Source organism: Octopus bimaculoides, chromosome 23 (assembly GCF_046866305.1).
Source record: "Octopus bimaculoides isolate indiv1 chromosome 23, ASM4686630v1, whole genome shotgun sequence".
Taxonomy (NCBI): Eukaryota; Metazoa; Mollusca; class Cephalopoda; order Octopoda; family Octopodidae; genus Octopus; species Octopus bimaculoides.
Genome location: NC_142950.1, coordinates 30145924 through 30172964, shown reverse-complemented (window position 1 = coordinate 30172964; position 27041 = coordinate 30145924). Strand labels below are relative to the sequence as shown.

The 27041-nt window shown below is 32.5% G+C and overlaps 1 long non-coding RNA gene across 1 annotated transcript in view; it reads left to right on the top strand.

Annotated features, from left to right (window-relative positions):
* Nucleotides 1–23827, top strand: part of LOC106877237 (uncharacterized) — a 57289-nt gene extending 33462 nt beyond the window's left edge. The window contains exons 5-6 of the long non-coding RNA XR_001410349.3: nt 10298–10410; nt 22631–23827. This is a non-coding gene — a long non-coding RNA (uncharacterized LOC106877237). The remainder of the gene's footprint in view (nt 1–10297; nt 10411–22630) is intronic.
* Nucleotides 23828–27041: the final 3214 nt, after the last annotated feature.

The following is a 27041-nucleotide window of genomic DNA, read 5'->3' as shown; positions in this document are numbered from 1 at the left end:
CTCTTCTTTTCGAATATCATTAAAGAAAATCACAAAAACAACTGAAATAAAGAACAACACAACGCAATAAACGAGTTACGACGAGGTCATTCGATTTGCTGGGTATAACAATCAACATTTCCAAAAGTGACATTCTTCTGTATTGGGAGAGAGATTTTAAAGTTTTTTTTTCCAGTCATTAGACTGCGGCCATGCCGGTGCACCACCTTCAAGAATTTCTAATCGAAGGTAATGGCCGTGGTACTTAATTTTTCAATGCCTAGTGCTTATTTTCTCTGATTATTTTCGTTGAACCGCTATGTTACGAAAATCTAAACACAACGACACCAGTTATTAAGCGGTGGCAGGGGAACAAACACACGCATATGTATATATATATATATATATATATATATATATGTATATATATATATATATATATATATATAGTGTCTCTTAAGACAGCAAAGCATTCCCTCAATATACACAAGAGAGAAAAAAGCCAGGTCAGTTCCTCCTCAACTTTATTCGATTATCAAAGAATATGTATATGTATTTTTCCATATATGTATTTTCGTACACTGTTTTTAACATTTTCATCTTATTATCAGAGAATGTGTGATAAGCAGTATGTAACACTACATAGTTCATACAAAGCTTTATACTTTAAATATATTTTATAATCAAAAAATGTATATATTCATTTTAATACTCAAACTGTTTTTTAACATTTTTTATTATTCTCAAAGACTTTTGATAGTCTTTTTCTAAAAAAGTGAAACCGGTTAAGTAAATAAATATTTAAAAAATAAGTGCATTTTCAAACCTTCTTTCATATATATATATATATATATATATATATATATATATATATATATATATATATATATATGTATATATATTACACGTGACAGATAGTTGGTTGTCATATTAATCTCAGAGTTTCGGCTATCGGGGCTGAAGTCTGCTCCGGTACCTCATCAGTTATTAAAACAAAATGCTAAGAAAAAGAAAAATAACGTTGAATCAGGGGAGATTACTCCAATAGGCATGTTGAGGTGACAGCAATACTTCATTCATAGAATCCGCATATGCAAACATATGCACAAACATATACATGTAAGCACACACACAGACGCATGTATGTATATATATCTATATACATACTCACAAACGCGTGTATAAATACAAACACACACGTATATACATATATATGTCTACGCATACACGCACATACACACGCATATATACACATCCACGCATCACTACGCTCATATGTACATCTTTACATGCACACACATATACATACGCAGATATACAAAACGTAGTCTATACGCACAGGCATATATATACGCAGAAAACGTACATAAAATTAAAAACACATACACAAAAACGTACGCATCATTCCTCTGTTTTACATAATATCGAAAAGTGTCATTCATTCTTTTGTTGTCATATTATTATTATTATTATTATTATTATTATTATTATTATTATTATTATTATTATTATTATTATTAATATATATATATATATATATATATATATATATATATATATATATATATATATATATATATATATATATATATATATATACTCATTTACTCCTCTACCCTTGTTTCACTCATTTGACTGTGGTCATGATGGAGCTCTGCTTTTTAGTCGAAGAAATCGACCCCTGGACTTCTACCGAACCGCTAAGTTTCAGGGACGTAAACACAGCAACATCGGTTGATAAGCAATGGTGGGGAGCTGACACAAACATGCATAAGTATATGCATATATATAGAGATATGTGATCAAAATCATTCCAGCCGCGATGATCCTATTTCACTTCAGTTAACATACTTTGTATTTAGAAACGAATATTCAAATGTGCTCTTCCTTTTCAAAGTGATAGAGTAATATTTAAAGGGAAATTTCCTCGCCATTTTAGCAAGTCGAAGTGATAAAGTAACTCATTTCATTGGTTCACTTTCGTTCAATACAAGATCATATTATCTAAGTTACAAATGTCATGACATACCATAAACTACCTGGCTTCAGTAAGTTACAATTGTCATGTATTAGCATTTAATACTTGACTGTCTTAAATTGCACATCTGAGGTTCATTACAAAGGAAAAACACAAACGATATTCAACCATACCGATTTGTATTAAAAGATGCCAATACTATAATTCATTATTTAGATTACGTATCTATACAGATGTTTACTAAGAAACGGCGAAAATTGCCTCACTAATTATCTCGAATATATTATAGCTTCATTTAGAGAATTGCGTCTCATTTAATATGATTGAATATTTTAATCTTAGAACTATCCAACGTATCCACACAGTTCTTCCTACACTCTACAGACTTTGCTATCAACAACACAAATTATAATATTCAGAATACGTTAATAGCGATTGTATTAACTTAGCAAAGGTACTTAATCTATTTCCTTTGTTTCCTACGCATGTATGCATACCCCCCACCACCACACCCCCCACCACCACACACCCCACCACCACACACAGAAAGATAAGTATGTGTGCGTGCGTGTTTGTGTAAGTTTATATATATATATATATATATATATATATATATATATATATATATATATATAAACATACACAGGTGGAAATAGCACAGAAGTAAATCTAAGACATTTCAATTTAAGAAGGGATTTAATAAAGATGATCTTTAAAATAATATAAAGAAAATATTACTAGTTTCTATGATGAAAATTTTGAAATAAAAACTGTTTAGCTTGTGTCTGGGGGTCGAACTCACGACCATACGATCGTGAGCCGAATGCCCTAATCACTAAGCCACGCGCCTATATATATATATATACTCACATCCATGTGATTACACGTCAAGTGCTTTACCATTAAGCTAAACTGCCCAGTATCGAATTCGTCTGCAATTTTAGAACTTATAAATTTACCTTCATAAGATGCTAACGTTAACTTCAACTTACGTTTTAAGTTTGTCTTAAAAGCGTTGAGATGCATTGAAGCATTGAAAGATACAGAAATAATTTTTTATTCTTAAACGCGTGATAATGCTAATAAATAGCGTGATCAGGATAAATTATCCATATATATATATATATATATATATATATATATATATATATATATATATATATATATATATATATATATATAAATATATATGTGTGTATACATATATAAATATATACACACACATATATATGTATGTATATATATATATATATATATATATATATATATATATATATATATATATATATATATATATATATATATATATATATATATATATATATATATATATATATATAATGTGCGAGAGAGAGAGAGAAGCAAGGTGTAAGAAGAAGAGGAAAATAAAGAATGAGAGAGATATATAAAATGGCTGTGATCTCGGTCACACCTTCCGAGTAGATACTTTTTAGTTGTTACGTTTATGTATTTATTTTGCAAGATTCCTGATGTAAAATCTTGTGTAGAAACAGATATTATTATTGTTTCGGGATGGTCATTTTTTTTTTTTGGCATGTAAAGACACGCATAATATATTCGCTATTCACTTCAGATTTATTATTACTTTTATTTTAATGACTCTTGTCTTAAATATTTCGTCAGGCATCCTGTAACTTCTTCAGCGACTCTCTATCCCACGTGTCAGTCCCTGCTCTGTTTAACCCATTCAGTTGTTATATTAACTGAACTACCAATATCATTGCTTTAGCATGTGCATTAGTATTACAGATACACATCGACTCCTAAATTAATCTCAGTCATAACCAGCTTGATAACACGACAAGACAGGATCATTTTCAGTGCAGTTGATTCCATACAGCTTCCAATTTACTCAGTTTCACTCATAAGACCTGTATTTACTCGTGGTTAGATGGCACTTCTCTGAGATGCTATTGATTTCCGCCAACAAGTGACACCAGCATGTCTAAACTGACATTTTTCCGCATTGTCACAGTTAGTTAAAGATAAAACCAATTTACAGTCACATTACGAAAACAAAAACTTCATTAACAATGATGCAAAAGAATGTCGTGATTAATGTGTGAAGGGCTAATTACGACAATTATTCGAAGAAAATTACTACTCATCATTTGCCGTTGTCTAATGGTAATTCATTCAGATGGCAATTTCTTTAGATTATCAAGCAAATATTCGGATGAAAAATTAATCCTACATGTTGAATGATAGAGAGGCAAGGTCAAGGTATCTCGCAAATTATTCTGAATATATTTCACGACCAGATTTCAAGTAATATTTGTGACAAAAGTGAAAGTAGTTCCTGAATGTGCTTCTCAGGAAGTTCAATAAATATGTCGTTTTATAGAAATATATTTGATTATTTTACGAATATGAAAGTCTTCCCATAGTAAGTAGTTATCGATGATGGGAGAGGATGTAATGTGCATGATTTCCGAGTTGATACAATTTATCAGAGTAAAATAAAATCGTCATCTATTGTAAAAACCTTCAAAATTAGATATGGAAAAGAACTCTTTTGCGGATTTATTATGAGTAAATAGTGTTTGCATGGGTTAATGAAGGAAGGAAGTGTCTAACTTTATTTTGTCTACTAATTCATTAGCACTCGCCACTGAATTTTCATGAGGTAAAATTAAGGAAACTCATTTGTGCTACTTGCATAAAAGGCGATGGAGAGATATAACAGATTTTCACCCACTGCATATGTATTTTTATCTTACACATTTCTGTGTTTATTTCTCTCATAAATGCAACTCTGCGTAAAAAAAACTGACAATAAGAAAACTGAAAATTAACAGCGAAAATAAAAGGAGATATCTATATTAGTTATTTTCTCTCACCTTCTGGAATGCCATTTCCAACATACATTATCGCCCTTTCAGTTCGCCTACAATTGCAATATATAGAAGTGTTGTTCATTAATATTTCACGTTTCTGGTTACTACTCTAATAATAGGATAAAAAATTCCTGGACAGGTTGTAAAGAATATGTTAGGAAATGTAATCATAACACGAGTGATATGGTTAAGACAATAAATACGGAAACACCTCCATTCAAATGAAAGAAAGATAAGCAAAATTATCATAAGACTTCTTGGAGTCAGATTTAATTAGAGTGAATTCACTGATAAATCTATATTACCTTCCAAATACGATAAGTATAATGTTAATGGCCGGGAACCAGGAGAAGATAAGAAGAATGGTGATAGGGATTACACGTACGAATAAAATTATTTTTAATTCGAGACGATTAGTAATCAAGAGAAATATAAGGAGGAATAGTGGTGATTATCGTAGCTCTATCAAACGGCGGGATAGGTCAAAATTAGTGATCAGGTATATTGCAGCATTCGGAGACCAAATCACCACCAATATCCCGAGAAAAGTACTTCAAAGCCTTAAAGAAGTATTTTCTAGCATCAAGCCCATTGGGAAAATTGTTTAATGATCATTCAGATAATATTGCATATCCAACAAGGAGCCTGACACAAATCATAATCTCTCATCAACACCTGTAGACTTAGAGAGTTCATGCTTAAATATCTAATATACCAAAGCAGTAACAAAATATGTAACAATCATAATAAAGATAAGGTGTTCGAGCGCCGAAGACCGGGTATAGGAATCCTTAGGCGGGAAAAACTAAAGCGCCTAATATTCGACAAAAAAAGAAAGGTCGACAAAAGTGGAGACCTGGGAATTAGGATCACCAAAATGTGACACCTGCGACAGTCAAGCATAAAGGTTGTTCTTGTTGTCATCGGAGCGATGGGTTCAATACCACTCAACATGAAGAAACATCTTGACACTTTAGAAATGCTCCACAATTTTGGTCTACTGCAAAAAATGTACTTTACTTGGAACTGCACGCATACTGCGTAAAGTACTGACTGAGGTGCTTATGACTTTACAGACGGTAAAAAACCCCGGTACACACAATACCTCCAATGTACATCATCACAATGTTGAGTACTGTTAGACGTCTTCAATAATAATAATAATAATAATAATAATAATAATAATAATAATAATAATAATAATAATGATAATGCGAAATGCTTAGTGGTATTTCGTTCCGAGTTAAAATTCCGCCGAGGTCAACTTTGCTTCACATCGTTTCGGTGTCGATAAGTTAAGTACCAGTTGCGTACTGCGGTCGATCTTATCGACTGGCCTCACCGCCAAAATTTCGGGCCTTGTGCCTAAAGTAGAAACGAATATATCGGCATTACAAATCAAAACAGTTGACAAGTAGTATAAGCATCATCCTGAGTCTCTAAACACGGAGAAAATGTATCGATTCTTTGTGACTTACCAGTATATACAGACAGAGCCATCAAAGCTAATAAACCGGATGTTTTTGCGACAGTATTTTGCAAAAGACCAATATACTAACGTTTCTTTGCTGATGTGTATCACTTGTGATCATGACATTTCGGCGAAAAGAATTTCAGAACCTCAGTAAATATAAAGATTTGATCACTGAAATCGGGAAAATGTGTCATATTAAGGCGACTATAATACCAACTATTGAAGGAGCCTTAGCAATGATGAAAAAAAGGAACGGAAAACAAGTGAGGATGATATCTAGCTTACCATTCCTGCAAGGAATGCAAGAGAATTTAAAATTGGTACGGTAAATACAATGAGAAGAGCATTTTTAGACTGGTATGGCATTGTGAACAGCATTGTCGTAGTGATAACTATAACCTATGTAAATATTTTTTCCCAGATGAATTTATTTGATTTTGGAAATGAAAAATCAGATATGTTTATTTTAATGGCCTGCCAAATCTCAGCAAGTAGAACTTGCAATTGTGTGGAAAAGAAATAGAAAAATGTGTGAGATGAAAAATACATATGAACTGGGTGAAAATCTGTTATATCCTTCCATCATCTTTTATGCAAGTAATAAAACTAAGATTCCTTAACTTTACATCATGAAAATTCAGTGGCACGCATGTAGTAATAAATTGGTAAACTAATTAAAGTTAAATTCTAATTTCCTTCGTTAATCCATACAATCAATATTTACTCATAATAAATCTTCAAATGAGTTCCTTTCCATATCTAATTTCGAAGGTTTCTACAACAGATAATGATTTTATATTATTCTGATTAAATCTATCAACTCGAAACCCATGCACATTACATCCTATCCCATCATCGATAATTCTTCGTTGTAGGAAAACCTTCATATTTGTAAAATAAACAAATATACCCTTATAAAACGGGATGTTTACTGAACTTTCCGAGAAGTGTATTAATTATTCATTCAGAAAAATACAAAAGAATTAACATCTAGGAAATGCTATCATTTCTCACACAAATTTTATTCGAGATTCGATCGGGGAATTCATTCAGAATGATAATTCATTCAGAATAATAATTTTTTTCTCTATCGTTCAACATATAGAATTAATTTTTCATCAGAATATTTGTTTCTTAATCTATCTAAAGAAATTGCCATCTGAATGAATTAACATCAAACTACGGAAAAAATTATGAGCAGTAATTTTTCTTGAATAATTATCATGATTAATCCTTCACACAGTAAACTCCGGAATTCTTTTGCATCGTTCTCGATCATGATTTTATTTTCGTAATGTGATGATAAATTGGGTCGAACTTTAAGCAACCGGGACAATGCAGGAGAATGTCGAACTGTACCTGTTGGTGTCACTTGTTGAAAGGAACCAATGGCATTTGAGAGAATAGTCAGCTACACTAAACTCGCGTAGACACGGGTGCTGTGAGGGAATCTGGGTAGACGGTAACTGCATGGCATTACTCTGGGAATGAAATTGGGTAGATGGAAACAATTTGGAATTTATTCTGATTGATTGTACCTTGTCACATTCTCATGCTGCTTATTCCTGAGTTTATGTTGGGATTGATGTGTCAGCGTAGCACACATGCTAGATCAATGAGGCTGGTGGTTCAATTGAAGAAACAACTGAAAAAATATTTCACGGAAAAACCTCACCTCTTATATCTCACCTTTATCTATCTATATATATATATATATATATATATATATATATATATATATATATATATATATATATATATATATACGTACATACATACATACATACATACGTTTATGAATTTGTGTTGCAAAATTCTTGATGTGAAACCGTGTGTTGAAACTGACATTGTTATATTTCGGGATCGCCATTTGTTTGCCAAATAAACACACGTGCTATATATTCGTTCAACGGACATAAGATAAAAGTAAGAAATATATTACACGAGTAAAGAATGAATGTATAGTGCATGTGTTTATTTACCAAGGAAAAAATTATCATTCCAAAAGGTAATAATATATACATATATATATATATATATATATACATACATGCATACATATATGTGTATGTGTGTGTGCGTGTGTATATGTATGTATGCACAGGAAACAAAATAATGAATCATATTATTGACGTTGTTTGTATAGTATATAAGGATATATTATGGCATTATCATATTTGCGTCGTAATGTGTTGTTACTGCTTACTGTACATGTTGGTGGCATCAATAAGGATCATTAATAACAAGCAGTATTGTTAAATATCATTTGTGTTCTTCCTTTGTAATGAATGTGAGAAGATGTGCAATTTAAGGCAGTGAAGTAAATTACGAAGATAGTATAAATCTTATTTTATAAAATTGGTCAATGAAAAGAGTAAATTTATTGTATCGACATGCTAACATTGGTCTGGAAACTTCTTTGAAATGTTATGCTCTCAGTTTGGAAAGGAAGGACATACTAGAAAACGTAGTGCCAAATATAGTGCGAAATGTAGTGCAATATATGAAAATAGAGAAATAGCGAGAGAGAAAGATGGGTTTTGAGAATTTCTATGGGGTTATCAATATCTAGATTTTTATTTATTTGAGTTCGTGCAAGTTATCCGCGATATCCTTATGATTTATTGATGTATTTAATTTGAAAGAGTTATTTACCATGTGTATTAATAATTTTAATTTAATGGGTATTGATACTCAGTTTATTATACCTAAAAGATTAATTGATCCTATATATATATATATATACATATATATATATATATATATATATATATATATATATATATATATATATATATATATATATATATATATATATATATATATATATATATATATATATATATATATTGGTGTGTGTGTGTGTGTGTGTGTGTGTGTGTGTGTGTGTGTGTATGTGCTTGTGTAGGGAGAGTGCTTGACCGAGATATGTACTTATGTACTAACACACACACTTGTATGTATGTATATTATAATTTTTGTATAATGAAATGAAATAAATGAAAGAAAAATATCAATTCCACTCCCCATGTTACGGCATAAATTTCGTGAAAATATGTTTGTTATTCTATTCTGTGATATACAATCAGTTTATTAGAAAACTAATAGATGTGCATTAAAAAAATATATTTTCTAGAGAATTTTGGATATTAAGGAGCCATAAATTTTGGCATAAAATTTACATTCGAGAAACTTCGAAAAGATTATAAAACAAAATTCAAAATGCATCATTCAGTTTTTGTTATAAATTTACATTGGGTTCCTGGTATCGATATTGGATAAATTATTCATAAACAGGTCTCATTTGATATGAAAAGAAAAAAATAGCAGATTGCGACGCGTATGTTTTCGCTGTAATGTGTAATTTTCATAGTTTTACTTGCATGTTAGTTTTTAAAATAAAACCGAGATATATTGATGAAATATACTTTGTGTAGTTATTAGATAACATAGATTAATATTCAGAACACAAACTTCCGAACATCCTTTGTAATGTATACTGCATGATTAACAATTTTCAATCTAAGGCATACTTTTCCTTTCAACGTGTTTCAGACCGTGATAATGAATGGTATGTGATATTGAATGGTATGTGATATCTCCAGCATCACAGTCACATAAAGTCACATATTTGTTGGGAACCATAAATACAATTGAAAGGAACTGATACACATACGTGGTAATTACTCTGTGGATCCCACCGAGATGAAAAGTAAAGATAATCGAGTCAGTATTTGGAAAGAAGAACCTAAATAATAAAATGCATTGTTGTACATCATTTGATGTAGACGCCGTATCACTTTGGTGCTATTAATTTTATCTGTTTGCATATTACCACAGTTTAGTACAGTCTTTTTTTTCTCCTGTATGATATGGCAATTATTTAACGTTCCGTACAAACACGGAGAGGGCACGGAGAGGGCTTAGAACTTGTATCAATAACGATTGTGAATAGCCATCTGCATACACGTTTTTATCTTTTTTATATTTTACTTGTTTCAATCGCAGGACGGCGGCCATTTTGGATTTATCAGAAGATAGCAACACTAGTGCGAATTTTCAAAAAACCTGTTGCTTATTCCCGCGTCCTCATTTTTGTTGCACCGTGAAGCTATCAGGAGGTAAGCAAACAGTCAGAAGCTGTCATACTGTTGTGCAGTGCGAATACATACGCAAAGACATAGAGACACACATAGCCGGGCACGATGCAATATACAGTAAGTTTATGAGCGACAGCATAGAATCTCTATGCCAAGCAAAAAAAAAACAAACAAACAAAAAAAAGTATTAAACTAGCTGTTGGATCCGGCGTAGCTCGTGTTTTCAGTGTTCAAGTTAAGCCCGCCTCTGACCGTTGAAATTTTACACGTGATTATAGTTCATGTCCATCAGTTGATACCAGATCTGGAATTAAATTAAAACCTTTACCGTCTCCCCTACCACAAAATTTAACTAAATCTCAAATTTCATTATCGAGTTTTCGAAAAATCCCGACCTTATTTGCACTTCAGGGCATGTGATCTACCTATGTGCCAAAAAAGCATTAAAATCGGCTGAATAGTGTGGGAGGAGTTAGAATAACTCCGAACACACACAAAGACAGACACCATTACACATTTATGTATACAGATTTTATGCAGTAAACCTTTATAACTATTCTAAGATTGTCTCAAGTACAAATTTATGGTGTTTATCTGATATCTCAGTTTGTTGTTCGCTGAATTTTAATGTAATGAAGGTTTAACAAATGTATGATTGACATATTGGCTTTCTGAGATTAAATAACAACCATCGCCTCATTGAAATATTCTAAAATCTAAATTTTCGGAAGCTTCTATTGTCAAGATTATTTCCTTTACATCAATATGCATTGTGTTAGGTTTTTTATTAACCTTATTTCATGTTTTTAATTTTTGAAAAATTTAATAAATACTACGAATAAAGCGAGATTGCTATTTTTCAAAGTGTATTTTTTTTAAAAACATCATTATGCTTGTTTTGAAGGGAAAATAATTGAAAATGTAACCTTTGACAACATCTAAATGTTTATTGAATTTATTTCAAACGAACAAGGATTGCAAAGGAAATTAAATTCTTGTTAGAATTCCTTACATTTGAATAATTTCAGCTTCGATTTTTGAAGGTATTACCAGAGAATAGCGATGCTTAATTGTATATGTTAATAAATTTATTAAAAATTCAACAAATTACCGCTGTTTGATAAACGAAAGCATAAAATAAAGATTATTGACATCGAAATTGATTGTAAGACATCAGTAACCCATATTAGAATGTTGCTAAAATATTTCTTGTTTTTGTTTAGCAACCCAACTTAGGATTTAATCAAACAGACCTATAATGAAGCGCATTGAATCAGTGATCGTCACAGGTTTTTTATTTACAGGAAGAACATTATTTACTGTCCGCCGTTTTTATTTACCAAGATGGGAGCGTGTTATATGGGGAGGTTTGTGTCTTCTTTCTAGCAGTTTGAATAAGAAAGTAAATGGCTACGCATTAGTATTGTGTTCTTGCGATAGTGTTAAGCGAACAGTAAAAATTAAACGGTCGTCAATGGAGTTTCTACCTTATATCTTCACATTTTATATGAGTCAGACTATTTTCCTGAAGACCACTGTAGCATTATATATATATATATATATATATATATATATATATATATATATATATATATATCAAACAATAAGCAACACGGATTTCAAAAGTGATTGCAGTACGCACGTTTCATGCTACTTCAACTTATTTAAGTAATGTGAGCATTACCTTAAATGCAATATGAAGAGCAATCTTCAGCTGCACGAAAAAATGTAGAAAAAAAGACATATTACAAATGTGGCAACATATTAAAACCAAGTGGGAGAGAGCAGAGGAAGAATGTATAAGTCCATCTTGACATAGCAGGGTCTATCAGGCTAGACTCTGCTCTCTCCCACTTGGTTTTAATATGTTGCCACATTTGTAATATGTCTTTTTTTCTACATTTTTTTCGTGCAGCTGAAGATTGCTCTTCATATTGCATTTAAGGTAATGCTCACATTACTTAAATAAATTGAAGTAGCATGAAACGTGCGTACTGCAATCACTTTCGAAATCCGTGTTGCTTATTGTTTGATTTTAATCACCCATCCTTTTGGGATGTGATATTCGGGTGCCTTCGCATAAGTACCATATTCAAGCCTTGAATCTATATCTAAACCGTATATATATATATATATATATATATATATATATATATATATATATATATATATATATACATATGAATATATATATATATATATATATATATATATATATATATATATATATATATATATATATATATATATACAACTATATCAGTACATACGCTGTTTTAGTCTCTGTTCAGTCAAAATCGACTGTATACAAGTGGATTCAAATAGAGTGGTAATTCAATTTATTTTATGTGGGTTTTAATGTAGATTCTGTTTGGAAAAAAATTTATTGACTAATTTTTGGGGTTATTTTATTGTTTAGAATTTATTCTTGCATATAGAATGTTATACGTAGGCATAAATATAGAGGTGTGTTGCTTTTGGTAAGTAAGCATATTCATATTCATGTGCGGAAGAATATAGAGATATAAGTAAATTTGACCACCGAGTGTGAGAATAGGACATACGCTATCCCATAATTGATTCAAAGTGATGTATAAATTTGTCGTTCATTTATTGCAATTCCTCAAGTCCTCTTCTATCATTAATTCGTTTTCTGTTCCCATATTTTTCGTTCTTGTTTCCTGTTTTTCTTTCATTTTGACAGTACTTATTTTTTTCCAAACCTTCAACTTCTCTCATGCAGATGTTACTATGACTCTTCCCGGTTTATCTGCTAGAGATTTCGACATAAAATGACCGACACGTAAATTGGTCAGTAACGCAAAATTTCCTTACAATTTCACTTTGAATCTCAGTAAGTCTTTTGGATAATTAACGCCGAAATACACGATTTTTGTATTTCTTCTAAGTTTTATGGCCTGAATAATTTATGTTTCGTTATTTACTTTGTTTTGTTGCACGTATTATGTTTATCTTCGTGATTTACATTGTCAGTGTTCATTTTATTGTTTGTCATTCTATGGGCACCACTAGTGCTTTTGTGAGGTATTTTTCTTCTTAATTCTGTATTTCAGCTTCCGTTATCTTTTTCATTTTGAGAATGTATCTTCTTATATTAGCTAGTTTATCGAGCTTCACATCGACTTATCCACATCACTATTATCTTTCCAGATTTACATGAGTATGCTGTAGTATTTTCGTTTTATGTGTAGAATATTGCTGTAAATTAAACTTGTACGATAAAGACATATTCCTCTCGTATCAACTGTCTTTTTAAAAATCATTTTATTTGCAACACCTGAAAAATTAACGCCCGGTCCTATATTCAGTCTGTCATCATTATCGCACGGTACTGGCCCGCTCGTTTCTGGTGTGAAAGAGACTTTCACGTGTAATTTTTCGTACGGTTTGTGTAATAAGTTTAACGTTCGCACACTCTGTATGTTATTTCTGAGCTGATTAATGCGGTTATCACTTAAATTTTCCTTAATTTCTGCTGTGCGATATTTATAGACGGAGGCAGTTGTTTGGTTGATATGAATCACACTTTGGAGATCATGATTACATGTGTTCTGAGAATGTTGGAGATTGCAATCACTTGTAATACATCATTTAATGTGCAAAATAAAAATAAGTTTTATTGAGTATTACTTGGTTAAAAACTACCATTTTGTCAATTTCTTGTAAGGTTTTATTTGTTGTTTTTATTCCCCCGTGTTGTTGGATAGATTTGGGAGGAAGTGGTTTTTGGAGAGTAGATTCTGAGCAATTTAACTATTATTATTATTATTATTATTATTATTATTATTATTATTATTATTGTTGTTGTTGTTGTTGTTGTTGTTATTGTTTTTGTAATTGTGAGATTGTTGTTGTTGTTATTATTTTATTATCACCCTGTCAAGGGTATTGTTAGAAATGTGGCGAAATGTTTCTTCTGCATTTCTTTTTAGTTCACCTTTCTCTTTGATATGCTACCATTATTCTTAATTGATTATTCAACTGCTAGAGATTTACTGTAACTTTCTGTCTTTTGAATAAAATTTCAGTCAATTCCGTTGACGAAAATGCGATCAATTCAACCAGCGGAAGTGTCTTTCTGATAAACTGTGTCTATGCATTTAAATCTTGTCAAAGAATGCTTTTATAAAGATAACATCGCAACTAATACACAAGTCATCGCATAAAACTTGTAATCCTAGCAGTGAATTCTAAATTTGAATTGGATATCTGTCTGTGTGTAGATGTAGAGGAAAGATACATTATGTTACATGAGTTTTCTTGATAAGAATATGCAGTAGATGAGCGAAGATGACTTTAAACGTGAAGTTACCATACCAGGGGTTCTAGTCAAATACAGACAATTTTTTCAGCATCTAGAATGTACGGTGAATAGGGTTTTGTAATTTTAAGACATGTGAGCTGAGAATTAATTCAAAAGTAATTGCTATTCGTGTTTACTAGGAAGTACAATATTTTGCTTAAAGTAATTAGCTTTGCATACATACCAAAACCGTACACATCTCTTTGCTTATTCCTGTGCAACAGTCCAACGATATGTGACTTTAAGATTTCTAGAGAAAGTCATGTACAACATAAGTGTAACTTTATTTTCTGAATATAAAAAAAGAATTTGAGAAAATTTGACTGCAGAGTAAATATGCTGAGGTCAGAATGATTGTGAATCGTGAACATCTAAGCGATAGCTACATCAGCTATATAATGAATTTGCGTGAGAGTGATTGAAATGTGAAGCATTTTAATAAATGATGTTTAATCTTTGCCTTCAAAATATTTCAATTATGTGTAGAGGTAAGAAATCGAATGCTTACAGTCGCAACTACAGTTACAGTCGTGAACATGTATTCAGGCGTTGGTTTAAATCATTGGACTACACGACGATACTCAAGACATGGGTAGGCTATGAGAAAAGGAAAAAAAAGAAGTAGAAATATGATAGTTATTTGCGCACAATAGGAGCAACGTGCACAACACATACAATTGTTTGAGTTTAGAGTTGCAAAAATAACAAATAGATTAAAAGGATTCATTTGAAACTGTAATGAAAATATCCTTTTTATTAAAACGCCAATGTACGTAAAAAAAATGTGTTTTAGAAAATGAATACAACAAAGCGCTATAGCTATATTATATATTGTTGTGCGTAGAAGCTAAATTGAATGATTTTCGTTAATGTACGTATGTGGATCAGCAAATAAAGAATTCCTCGAAACTCGCAAGCGCAAATTCAGTTAACTATTAAATGCAAATTTTAAGATTGTAAACGTTTTATAAAATGCTTCCCATGTTCCCAAATATACATTATTCTGCATAAACAGCCAATCAGTTAACCCGAAAACAAAACTGAGTTTACTTTGGAATGTTTTCCTAGGGTTAAAGATTATTTCTTATAACGAGCAAACTTTTAAGTATCGTTCACCGTATGATAATGAGAATTTAGCAAGAATTGATTTATAGGTACGTTTTTCAATATAATGCCTTAGGATTGAATTAAGAATAACAAAAACAATCCAAAAGGTATATCTGTAGGTATAATTCTTCAAAGAATATGGAAATAATCATTTTGTGAAGAAAAGTTGCCTTCAAATATCTAATATATCTTTACTTTTCTACATTAACATATTATATTTTATCATATTTAATAAACATGTTTTTATTCTAACATACTGAACGATAAATGAGTTCACCCAAAATATCGTTTTGTCTATCATGGATAAATTGAATTCAATGATAATTCTGAAAATTTCAGAAGTAGGAAAACCTATATTTTCCTCCTAGGATAAAATCATGTTGCTAAGGACTTCATCTATAATTGGTGAATAATAATGACCAAATCTAACAACGCCTGTATGAGATAAATAGCTAGTAGTTTTATAATCAAAGTTATCAATCGATAAAATCCTTCTACACATGGTCAGATAGCGAAGATACAATGAAACGCAACATCGCTAACTGGTTGTATGTGGAACCTTAAAAATAGCAAGAAAACCATGATCTGCAATGTAGTGTATTGTATAAAACTAATGAATATAGATACAAAGATCGGGAATATTATCATTTTAGACTAAAGTTCAGTTACTCAAACCACACCCGAAATAATATATATACACGCACACACAAACGCGCGCAAACATACGCAAACACGCACAAAAACACGCACACATACACACATGGAACATTTTGTTTATATAATCCTAATGCTCTAAAGTTTAGAATATTTTTTCATAATTTTCTGCTGTGCTCAACTAATACATCTAAATTTCCTAAATCGCATCTTCAACTCTTATATACTTTTCATGAAATTTAGCCCATTTTTAGCCCATTTCCGCCCGAATTTAGCCCATGAAATTTAGCCCATTTTAATAGATTAAATTATTTTTAATCATTGCAGTTTTAAATTAATTAATTGCACGTTTTTGTTGATATAGTATTCTATGAAAATATCCAAACTTCATATTTTATATTAACTGAATACATTCTGATATGATGAAGTTTTCTCCAGATGCTTTCGTTTATATGCATCTCAAATCTGAACTTAGTAACCAGTAACTACGCCGCACTTTCGAACGACGCAGATGTTTACACTAGAGTTCAAACCGTAATTGCTTAAGTGAATTTAATAGTGTTTTGTGTTTTAGAATGGCTTACATGTCTTCACTGTTGCAATTATATTTACATTGTGACTTTCAATTAAGCATTGTGGTTCAAATATTAATGACTTATTCTTAGTTATGATCTTGTAATTATACCCTGTTTCCACAAAACAATAACTCATTGTAGTCTTTGAACTCTAATTTTACCTTTAAAGAAATTAAACATTTTGCTTAACACGTATCGTTATATTAATACTAATTTCACAAAATTTGATTATACATTAATAAATACATTAATCTGAAATAAAACTTCGACTTCAAAAACATTTTAGATTAATTTAATAAGAGTTCTATGGCAATTAAATCCCATGAAAGTATACATTTCATTTGACATAGTAATTTGTTTTCTATAAACTATGGTCGTCATCACTATTATTCTTGCAGAAGGTGGCGAGCTGGTAGAATCTTTAGCACACCGGGCGAAACGCTTAGCGGTATTTCGCCTCTCCTAAAATTTCACGCCTTGTGCCTGTAGTAGAAAGGTTCTATCATTCGTGTTATTCAGGCAGCAATCTGGTAGATTCGCCGGACAAAATGCTTAGCTCATTTTGCCTGTCTTTATGCTCTGAGTTCCAATTCCACCGATGTCGACGATTCCTTTCACCATTTCGGGGTTGATAATATAAGAATCAGTTGAACATTGTGGTCCATGTGATTGACTAGCTGCCTCCTGCAAAAGTTCAGGCCTTTTATTAGCAAGGCCTATATTAAAAAAGGATCATTTGTATTATCATGTTGATCAGCCAGCATAATCTTTAGCAAACGACACAAGATGCTTATCGGGATTTCATTTGCCTCTGCGTTCTAAGTTCAAATGCCACCGAGATTGACTTTGCCTTTCATTACTTTTGGATATATACCAATCAGGTACTGAAGTGGATTTAATCGACTTCCCTCCCCTCACGAACTGCTGGCCCTGTGCCAGCATTTGAAAGCATTATTATCAATATTGTTCTGGTTTCTTCCATATAGATAATTTTTCCGTCGATAATAAATTCAAATTATTGGAGCTCGGTGAATTTTATGATATATGAATTAAACAGGATTTGTTTAATTGTATTAGTTCAAAACAATACATTGATACACATATTAATGAGTCAGTCACTGGCTGTACTTTGATCTGAAGCGAATGGCGTTTATTAGAAATAACAAACAGTATTAGCGGCGTGGTAATAATACCGACTCACGCCTACTGATTTCAGTTTGCAGTTTATGTCATTGTATACCGACAGCAATACGTCTGGACGTTGACTGCAGCATGAATACAGCATTGCGTCAGTGAATTAGATAGTTTGGTGAATCCGAAAGTCACCGCCTAGACACTTATTTAATAAAGTTTTGCCGCTAATAAAATGCTTCTTTTGCATGAATATTGTTTGTTTGTATCGGTTTACAAGAAGGGTTACATCCGCCTACGTTCTCGACTGGAGATTTAATAATATTACAGCAATAGAAATCAAAATCATTCTAGAAATGCAGGGTGGCCTAAAAGTATGTTTACAGTTATTCAACTATCTCTTTTGCATTCATATATTAACAGTTTAGATCTTAATTATAAAAATAATAAGAAAGCATTATTCTATGCTAATTTAGTTAATTTTGTCAAGCTCCCTTTTCAGTTTGTAAGGTAGAAATTTAAACGTGAAAAAATATTTTAAAAGAAATTTAAAGTGCCTACGTGATAACTGTAACCTACGTTTGGTTCACTCTGTATACATGGTGCCGAACGTAATACACACACACACACACACCCACACACACACACACACACACACACACACACACACATACACACACACACACACACATATATATATATATATGTATATTTATATATATATATATATATATATATATATATATATATATATATATATATATATATATATATATATATATATATATATATGTATGTATGTATTTATATATATCGGCTTTTTTCAGTTTCCGTCTGCCAAATCAATTCAGAAACCTTTGTTCGGTCCTGAGGATATGGCAGAAGACACTCACCCAGTGCGCCACGCAATGGAACTGAGCCCGGAGTTTAGGAAGCAGGCATCTTACCAGACAGCCATGGCTGCGCCTAAAGTTACTACAATTATTTGTGTTTCTTCCTCACTGCATAATCATCTCTAACGTTAAATTTCTAAAATCAATCTTTGGGTTTCCTTTTCCAGTTTCATTTTTCTAGTTACTTCTTTGCATGTAACAAATATGACCCGCAAATTTTTCATCTGATATGATGAATATAATCTGTTAAGTGGGATGAATTAAAGAAAAAGTTGTGATAATCACGGATGGTTTTTTTCATTATTAATAACAGTTTCAACTGAGAAATAATTCATAGTTAACACAGTCTAAATCCCTAGATTTCCCTTTATAGGTATATTGCTTTCTAATTTTCGCACAAGGCCAGCAAGTTCTCGGGGAAACATTACTCACGTAGGTGCTCATGTAGTGCTTTCGTGCACACACACACACACACACACACACACACACACATATATATATATATATATTATATATATATATATATATATATATATATACATATATATATACATACATACATATGTATACATACATACATACATACATACATACATATATATATATATATATATATATATATATATATATATATATATATATATATATATATATGTATGCATATATATATATATATATATATATATATATATATATATATATATATATATATATATATATATATCACACCTGTTCACCGTCGTCTCTGAAGCACCGGACATGTCGCAGTCTTAGCGCATGTCTGCGCATCATCAACCGCGGGATGCCTAGCCCTCCATATCGCGGGTGTTGACAGCAAATGGATCGCCTAATCATCGGAACGCTTCCCTTCCACAAAAAGCGGAAGAGTATGCGTTCCAGTTTGGTGATGGTAGGGTCGGGTCAAGGTAAGACGGTCAGACGGTAATCGATGACGGATGCGATGAACGCGTTCACCACCACCACCACCCGACCTTTTAGAGATAGCTTCCTCTCAGCCCATTGCTGGATGAGAGTGGCCACCCTACTCGTTATCTCGCCCCATTTCCTCTCCATTTGGTGATCCAGACCGAACCAGACTCCGAGCAATTTAACCGGTACCAAAGAAGATAACTTGCTCGTCATTTGTTGACTGTTTTTCTACTCCTTATTTGGTACTTTTAACGACAAGATAGGAAACCTTCATAAGGCAGCACCGTCCAGAAGTTTTAAAAATGCAAAGTTTGTGGAGAGTTAGAGGTTCTAACGAACAAACCACAACAAAGTGGATGTACAGAGTAAACAATCGACGAAGACAAACATTAAGGGCCGTTAGCCAAGACGAATTGTAATGGGTAACGCTTGGGAGAAATTTTTAAAGGAAATAGTATAAATAGAAGAGAAGAATATAGAAGAAGAGAAAAGATGTCGGGAGGCGTGAGAAATGAGGTCCAGCCTGGAAAACGTCTTGTCCGTCATCAACTCGGTAACACTGCAACTTGTATTTGGCTAGAAGGGTACTCAGAAGGAATATTGATAAATATTCTCACTGTATCATCCAGTCTATTATTTAGCCTCGTGATATTTAGCCACGGGCATATGGCGTAGTGGTTAAGAGCGCGGGCTACTAACCCCAAGGTTCCGAGTTCGATTCGCGGCAGCGACCTGATTAATAATAGTAATAATAATAATAATATAATAATAATAATAATAATAATAATAGTAACATTATTATGAGAACCCAGGTTCGAAATTTCCCCAAAACACTTGACGAAGGCTGGAGGGTATATCAGCCGAAAGGTTGTGTTAACAACAAACAAGATGAGGACGAATATCCGTCAAATGTAAATAATGTAAATAATTCCTCATCTCTTAAATATAGAACTGTATCGACGTTTTACATAACAATATTTTTGCAAATCCAATTTGTTGAACAACATTTTGAAATGTAATGAAATATTCTGGAAAACATCGAATTAGTAACGTTAAACGTGAAATTCACATCCTCCAGTCTTATCTTCGGCTTCAAAAGTGGACGTTCAAGCTTCAAATAATAACCAATTTTCGGTTAAATCGCATCCGTGTTACTTATAGAGGTTGAAAGTAAATACTGTTGTGCTCTCTGGAGTACACCGAGTCTGAAAATGAGGGAGGATAGTCACGGTTAGAACGCTTCCTATCATATATGCGTCATCTGCAGCGACACGTAGTGAAACACAAAGAACAACGTAAACAGTACCAGAACAAGTTGATAAATAAAATATATTTTTTGTGCCCACGCTGTCTCGGCATACACCATCAAATAATTGAAGGAAAAAACCCAAATATTTTCTAAAACACAAACGGAAAATAAAACATGTTTTCTTTTTCCTCCAGTCTTTCATTTGAAATCTTCGAATTTCCTTCGGGTCTGGAAAATTTGTTAAAGATATTTTTCGATAAATTATCCTCAATGGAGAATTAGGAACATTATTCAGAAACTTATGATTTGTGCAATATGAATGTTATCACGAGAATGATGATTATAATTTTGATTTTATTTCCCGATATCTACTGGCACCAATTTGTCTGATCCTATAAAACTATTTCTTGAAATATTGGTGCAATAGAATCTTTTGATTCAAGAGGAAACGAAGTATTAATCATGAATCGTGTTTCCATAAAACAGGCCAATACAAGCTTACAATATCTTTTATTTTGCAACATGAATAATAATTTACTTTGATGCATTAACTGAAGCAAGTCCATAGGAAATATATTATAATACATAACCTTTTTAAGATTAAAGAATTCTAAGAGTCTGACGATTTGTTATTCTACCTAGCGCCGGAATTATAGAATACGATTAACGAGACAACATGGGAGTCTCTATGTGGTCAATACACATGCTGGAAATAACATCGAAATTTCCTCAAAATTAAGTTTAACTATCTTTTCAAAAATGCTAGCAATCATTTGACAGCGGTAGTTACAAATATATTCATTCCGAAAGTAAGAGGACTTCGTCAAGGTTATAATAATGTGTTAGCGATATGAGCAGCGTATCAGAAATGATGCAAAACAATAGTAATCACTTAAATTAACATCTGGTTTAATACCAGCATCTGAAAAAGTAGTTCTGCTTTCTCATAAGAACAAACACATCGAAAGAAAATCTCAATAAAACTATAAAAGGACTGCTATAATTCGTATTTTACTGCAATAATGACATTTACCAGCCTATAGCTAGAACGACAGTGAGTAACGAAATGTATGGATCGAAATGCTAATATTTCTTTATGTATCAGTTACTGATAAGCTACAGATGTATCGCTAATGGCGATGTCAGCTGAGAAATATCATAACACAGATATTTATATCACCAAATCCAAATCAGAAAATATAATATGCAATAGGAATATATAGAAGTTGGACAAAATAATGGAAACAACTAGCATCATAGCATCATAATTTTTAAATATCTATAAAACTGCCAAAAGCTTGTTTATTTTTATGTTTTTTGATTTATTATTGGTGTTGCTTAATATACTTTGCTAAAATTGCTGTTCCTTTTCTTTCAGATATCATCAGTAAAAGGTAATTAAAATTCATTAAAATGACATCTATCGGAGTTTCGAAGAGGTCAAATTGTTGGTGCTCGTATGGCAGGCGCTACAGTAACGAAAACAGCCGAAATGTTTGGTGCATCGAGAAGTACTGTCTCGAAAGTTATGACAGCCTTTGAGAAAGAGGGAAAAAATTCCTCGTCGAAACAAAACCCCGGAAGAAAACCAAATCTTTCAGATAAGGACCGTCGGACTCTTATGCAAAATCTTGGAAAGGATCGCAAACGTACAGCTTCAAAAATTACTGCAGAGCTTAATGACCAACCCAAGAACCCAGTTTCCAGAAAAAACTGTTAGCCGGGATCTGCACAAGGCGGATTTCACGGGAGGGCTACAATAAGAAAACCGCTACTTTCAAAAACAAATGTTGCAAAGCATTTAGAGTGGAGTAAAAACCTACAGAATTGGTCCCTAGAGCAGTGGAAGAATATTATTTTTTCGGACGAGTCATCAATTTAAGGGGAAGTGTAAGTCGATTATATCGACTTAAGTGTTCAATCCTGAAATGGTGAAAGGCAAATTCAATCTCGGCAGGATTTGAACTCAGAACGTAAAGTCGGATGAAAGACGGATGAAATGCTATGCATTTTACCCGTCATGCTAACGATTCTGCCAGCTCACCAAATTCCCAGCTGAACTAATATTGATTTCAAATTTTGGCACAAGGCCAGCCAGTTCGAAAGAGGGGATAAATCGATTACATTGACCCCAGTGTTCAAATTGTACATATTTTTATCGACACCGAAAGAATGAAAGGTAAATTCGACCTTCCATGAAAGGTAAATTCGCGGTAGAATTTGAACTCAAAAGACAAAACGAAACGCCACTAAGCATTTTGCACTGTGTACCCATGATTCTGCAAGCTAGCCCTCTTACCACCAAAATTAATATTAAAACCTTTCAAAGAGTTGACAGTCTCTCACAGAAGAGTCTACCACCAACCTACTGATTGGCAATTTAATATAATTGTACATTGCTAAAGAAATCATAGGCTAAGTATTTCGAATATATGGCATGATATGTCTTATCTTACTTAACTTTAATTAATTGACGTTTGATAGTATAATTATATTTTCAATGTAGGATATAAACACTGATTCATATTGTCACTGTGCATATTAATAGTTAGCATTTAATAAAAGGAAAAACAGATTCGGCTATGTAAAATTAAATATACTAAAAGACAGTATGGTCGCTCATTTTTGGAACGCTTTTGGTCAAATTACTTTGTAATTAGAGCTGGATAAGCTTAATAACAGAAATGAACAGATATTCATTAACCAAAATTACAAATAATCTAATGCAATTAACTGGATTTCATGTTTATATATTGCACTATTTTTGCATAGAATTATTTGAATTAATATGTTTTACATAAAAAGAACTCCAATTAAAGGTATTTCAGTTTTCAAACGAAGTCATTTAGAATAATTTAGACATGAACTTATAAATACTTCACATTCAATATTTCTCAATCATTTTCCTAGAAGTAAAATTAATAACAAACAAGCGATCGGAAAACCTGCAGCAACCGGTCTATTTAGCGATGGTTTTAATAGGATTTAAGGGATGCATAAATTTTGTTTAGGTTACATGTGCTTAACTTTTAACTTTAATGGCTTCCAGTGCATCAAACCAAGCTTAAAGATTCATACTTCTCTATAAACGATAGCAAATTAATATTGCGTCCTCATTTACGACATTCTTTCATCTATAAAAAAAATATTATATCCTTTCATTCAAAGAAGAAGTATTGATTTACAATGTTTTGCCACTTACATGTAACGATAATGACTACGTTTACCAGTATTTTATGATGTATTCGTATAAGATGATATTCAACGGTAAGTTGAGGGCTTCTCATAATTCTATAATACCATATATAGTTTGGCCTTTGACGTTTAAGTTGAAACTATAATGTGTATATTTGAAAGAAAAGTTTGGCATTAACATTTATCACCTATTCTTCACTCTTTTTTTCTATTTATAAGTGTTAAACATTTTTATGCTGTGCCTTCACAGTTCATAATATATATAAATCGACCTTGATAGTTCTTTGACCTTTCATTCAGTTAACAGAAACAAATATGAAGAGTGATTCCTTTTATTGAGAAATGAGATTAAAGCAAAATCCCAACATGGCCATCAACGCCAAAGTAATTAAATAAGAATACTTGATGTGTGTACATGTAGAAAATTCGCTGAAACATCTTAAGTTAATATCAGTTATTTGCATGATTGATCTGCATGTAGTTTGTAGGAATAATGGAATAATATTATGCATCATTAAGGCGGTGAGCTGGCAGAATCGTTAGCACGCCGGGCGAAGTACTTAGTGGCATTTCATCGGTTCTTACGTTCTGAGTTCTAATTTCGCTGAGGTCAAATTTGCCTTTCATCCTTGCCGTGTCGATTAAATAAGTACCCGTTGAAGACCTGGGTCAATTTAATCGACATACTGACTCCTCTAAAATTGCTGGCCTTGTGCCAAAATTTGAAAACAAAATATTTAATACGCCAAACCTGGAGATCTGGCAGAATCGTCAACACGAGTTCAAATTCGGCCGAGGTCGACTTTGCTTTTCATTCTTTTAGGGTCAATAAAGTAAGTATTATTTGAGCAATGGGATCGATAGAATCGGCTTACCCACTCCCCCCCTACGAAATTGCTGGCCTTCTGCCACTATTTGAAACCAATAGCAACCTATATTTTGAGGCGATAGCAAAATATCAAATTAAACGCAAGTGTAGCGAAGTATGAGCGCTCGTAATGATATGATTAATACCAGAGCTGTTATAGGGTAATTAATACTAGCAGTAACCATGACAATTTCACGATTGTATTGCAAAGTATTATACAGATTCTTAAAAAATTAATAAAACCATACTACCCTTGACAACATATATGCTTCGCACTGTTAATATTAAAAGAACGGTTTACAAAAAATCGAAATATCGTCTTTAATAACCAAATTATTTGATACAAATGTTATCGCTTCTACTTACCGAGAAGGGCAATACTAATTAAGTTTTTTCAAGAAATAAGCAATGTTTGACATAAAGCAAAATTTAAGAACAACTGTGATGATTATCTACGATACGATTACGCTGCTAATTTTTTACTAATTTTTACTAATTTTTACTAATTTTTACTAATTTTTACTAATTTTTTACTAAATTCCAATATTCATATCCATACACACCTGCCAATGTCGGAAGTGAATGAAGAAGAATGGCTTCATAACTGAGCTGTAAATTTCTTTTGTGTCTCTCCATCTCTCTCTCCCCAACTCTCAGTCACTCCGCCACTGACTGACTGACTGACTATCTCACTCACTCACTCTCCCATTTTCTCTTTGTATATATACATTCATACACACACACACACACACACACACACACACACACACACACACACACATATATATATATATATATATATATATATATATATATAGATAGATAGATATGCAGGATGCGATGGGTACACTGTCGCCAATTTATATTTTGATTTCGCGCATGCGCATTGTTTGTTCCTGATTTTGTCGACTACACACAATAGTAGGGTCATTTGGGCACCATCTCCGAGATTTGGAAGCAAAATGTTGTACTGCTTGGTATTCCCGCCGGTAGCTCCAATACGTGTCTGGGTGTCAATCTGGGGATAGTGCTATCTGTGGACATGTACCGAAAGTGAGAAAAATCAAACATCCAGTCAATATCATGGTGTTTGGAGTAAACACTAGTGATGGCGACGTTACGCCTCCATTCATCTTCCCACACGGCATCAGACTCAACACAGAGGCTTACACCAAGTTCCCAGAGGAGGTAGTACTGCCCTGGGTGAAGAGGGTGACTGCTGGAAGACCCTATGCCTGGCAACAGGACTCTGCACGATGCCACACAAGCAGAAGAACCCAATCATGGCTGTCAGACAATTTCTGCGACCACATCACATCTAGCATCTGGCCACCTAACTCACCAGACTGTAAGCCCCCATGATTATTATGTGTGGGGCGAAGTTGAGCGAGGGACCAACATATCTTGTAGCACCAAACATGAACTGAAAGCCGCTAAGCATTTTGTTTGGCATGCTAACGTTTCAGCTACTTCGCCATCTTAATAATATAAAACGCAGAAGCATGTTGGAGCGATATAATAGGGAAATAACATTCAGTGCGGTTACTGAACGAGCATATGTAGAACACCAGCTTGTACTGAAAAAGAATTGCATTGAACTATGCGTCAAGGCAAAAAATAAAAATAAATGAATTGTACTTGAGTAGTACATGCCTTTGAGGAGTTTCTAATTAGGCAGCTTATATTTTCTGCATTAATATTCAATTTTTAACTATATGTTTTCCCC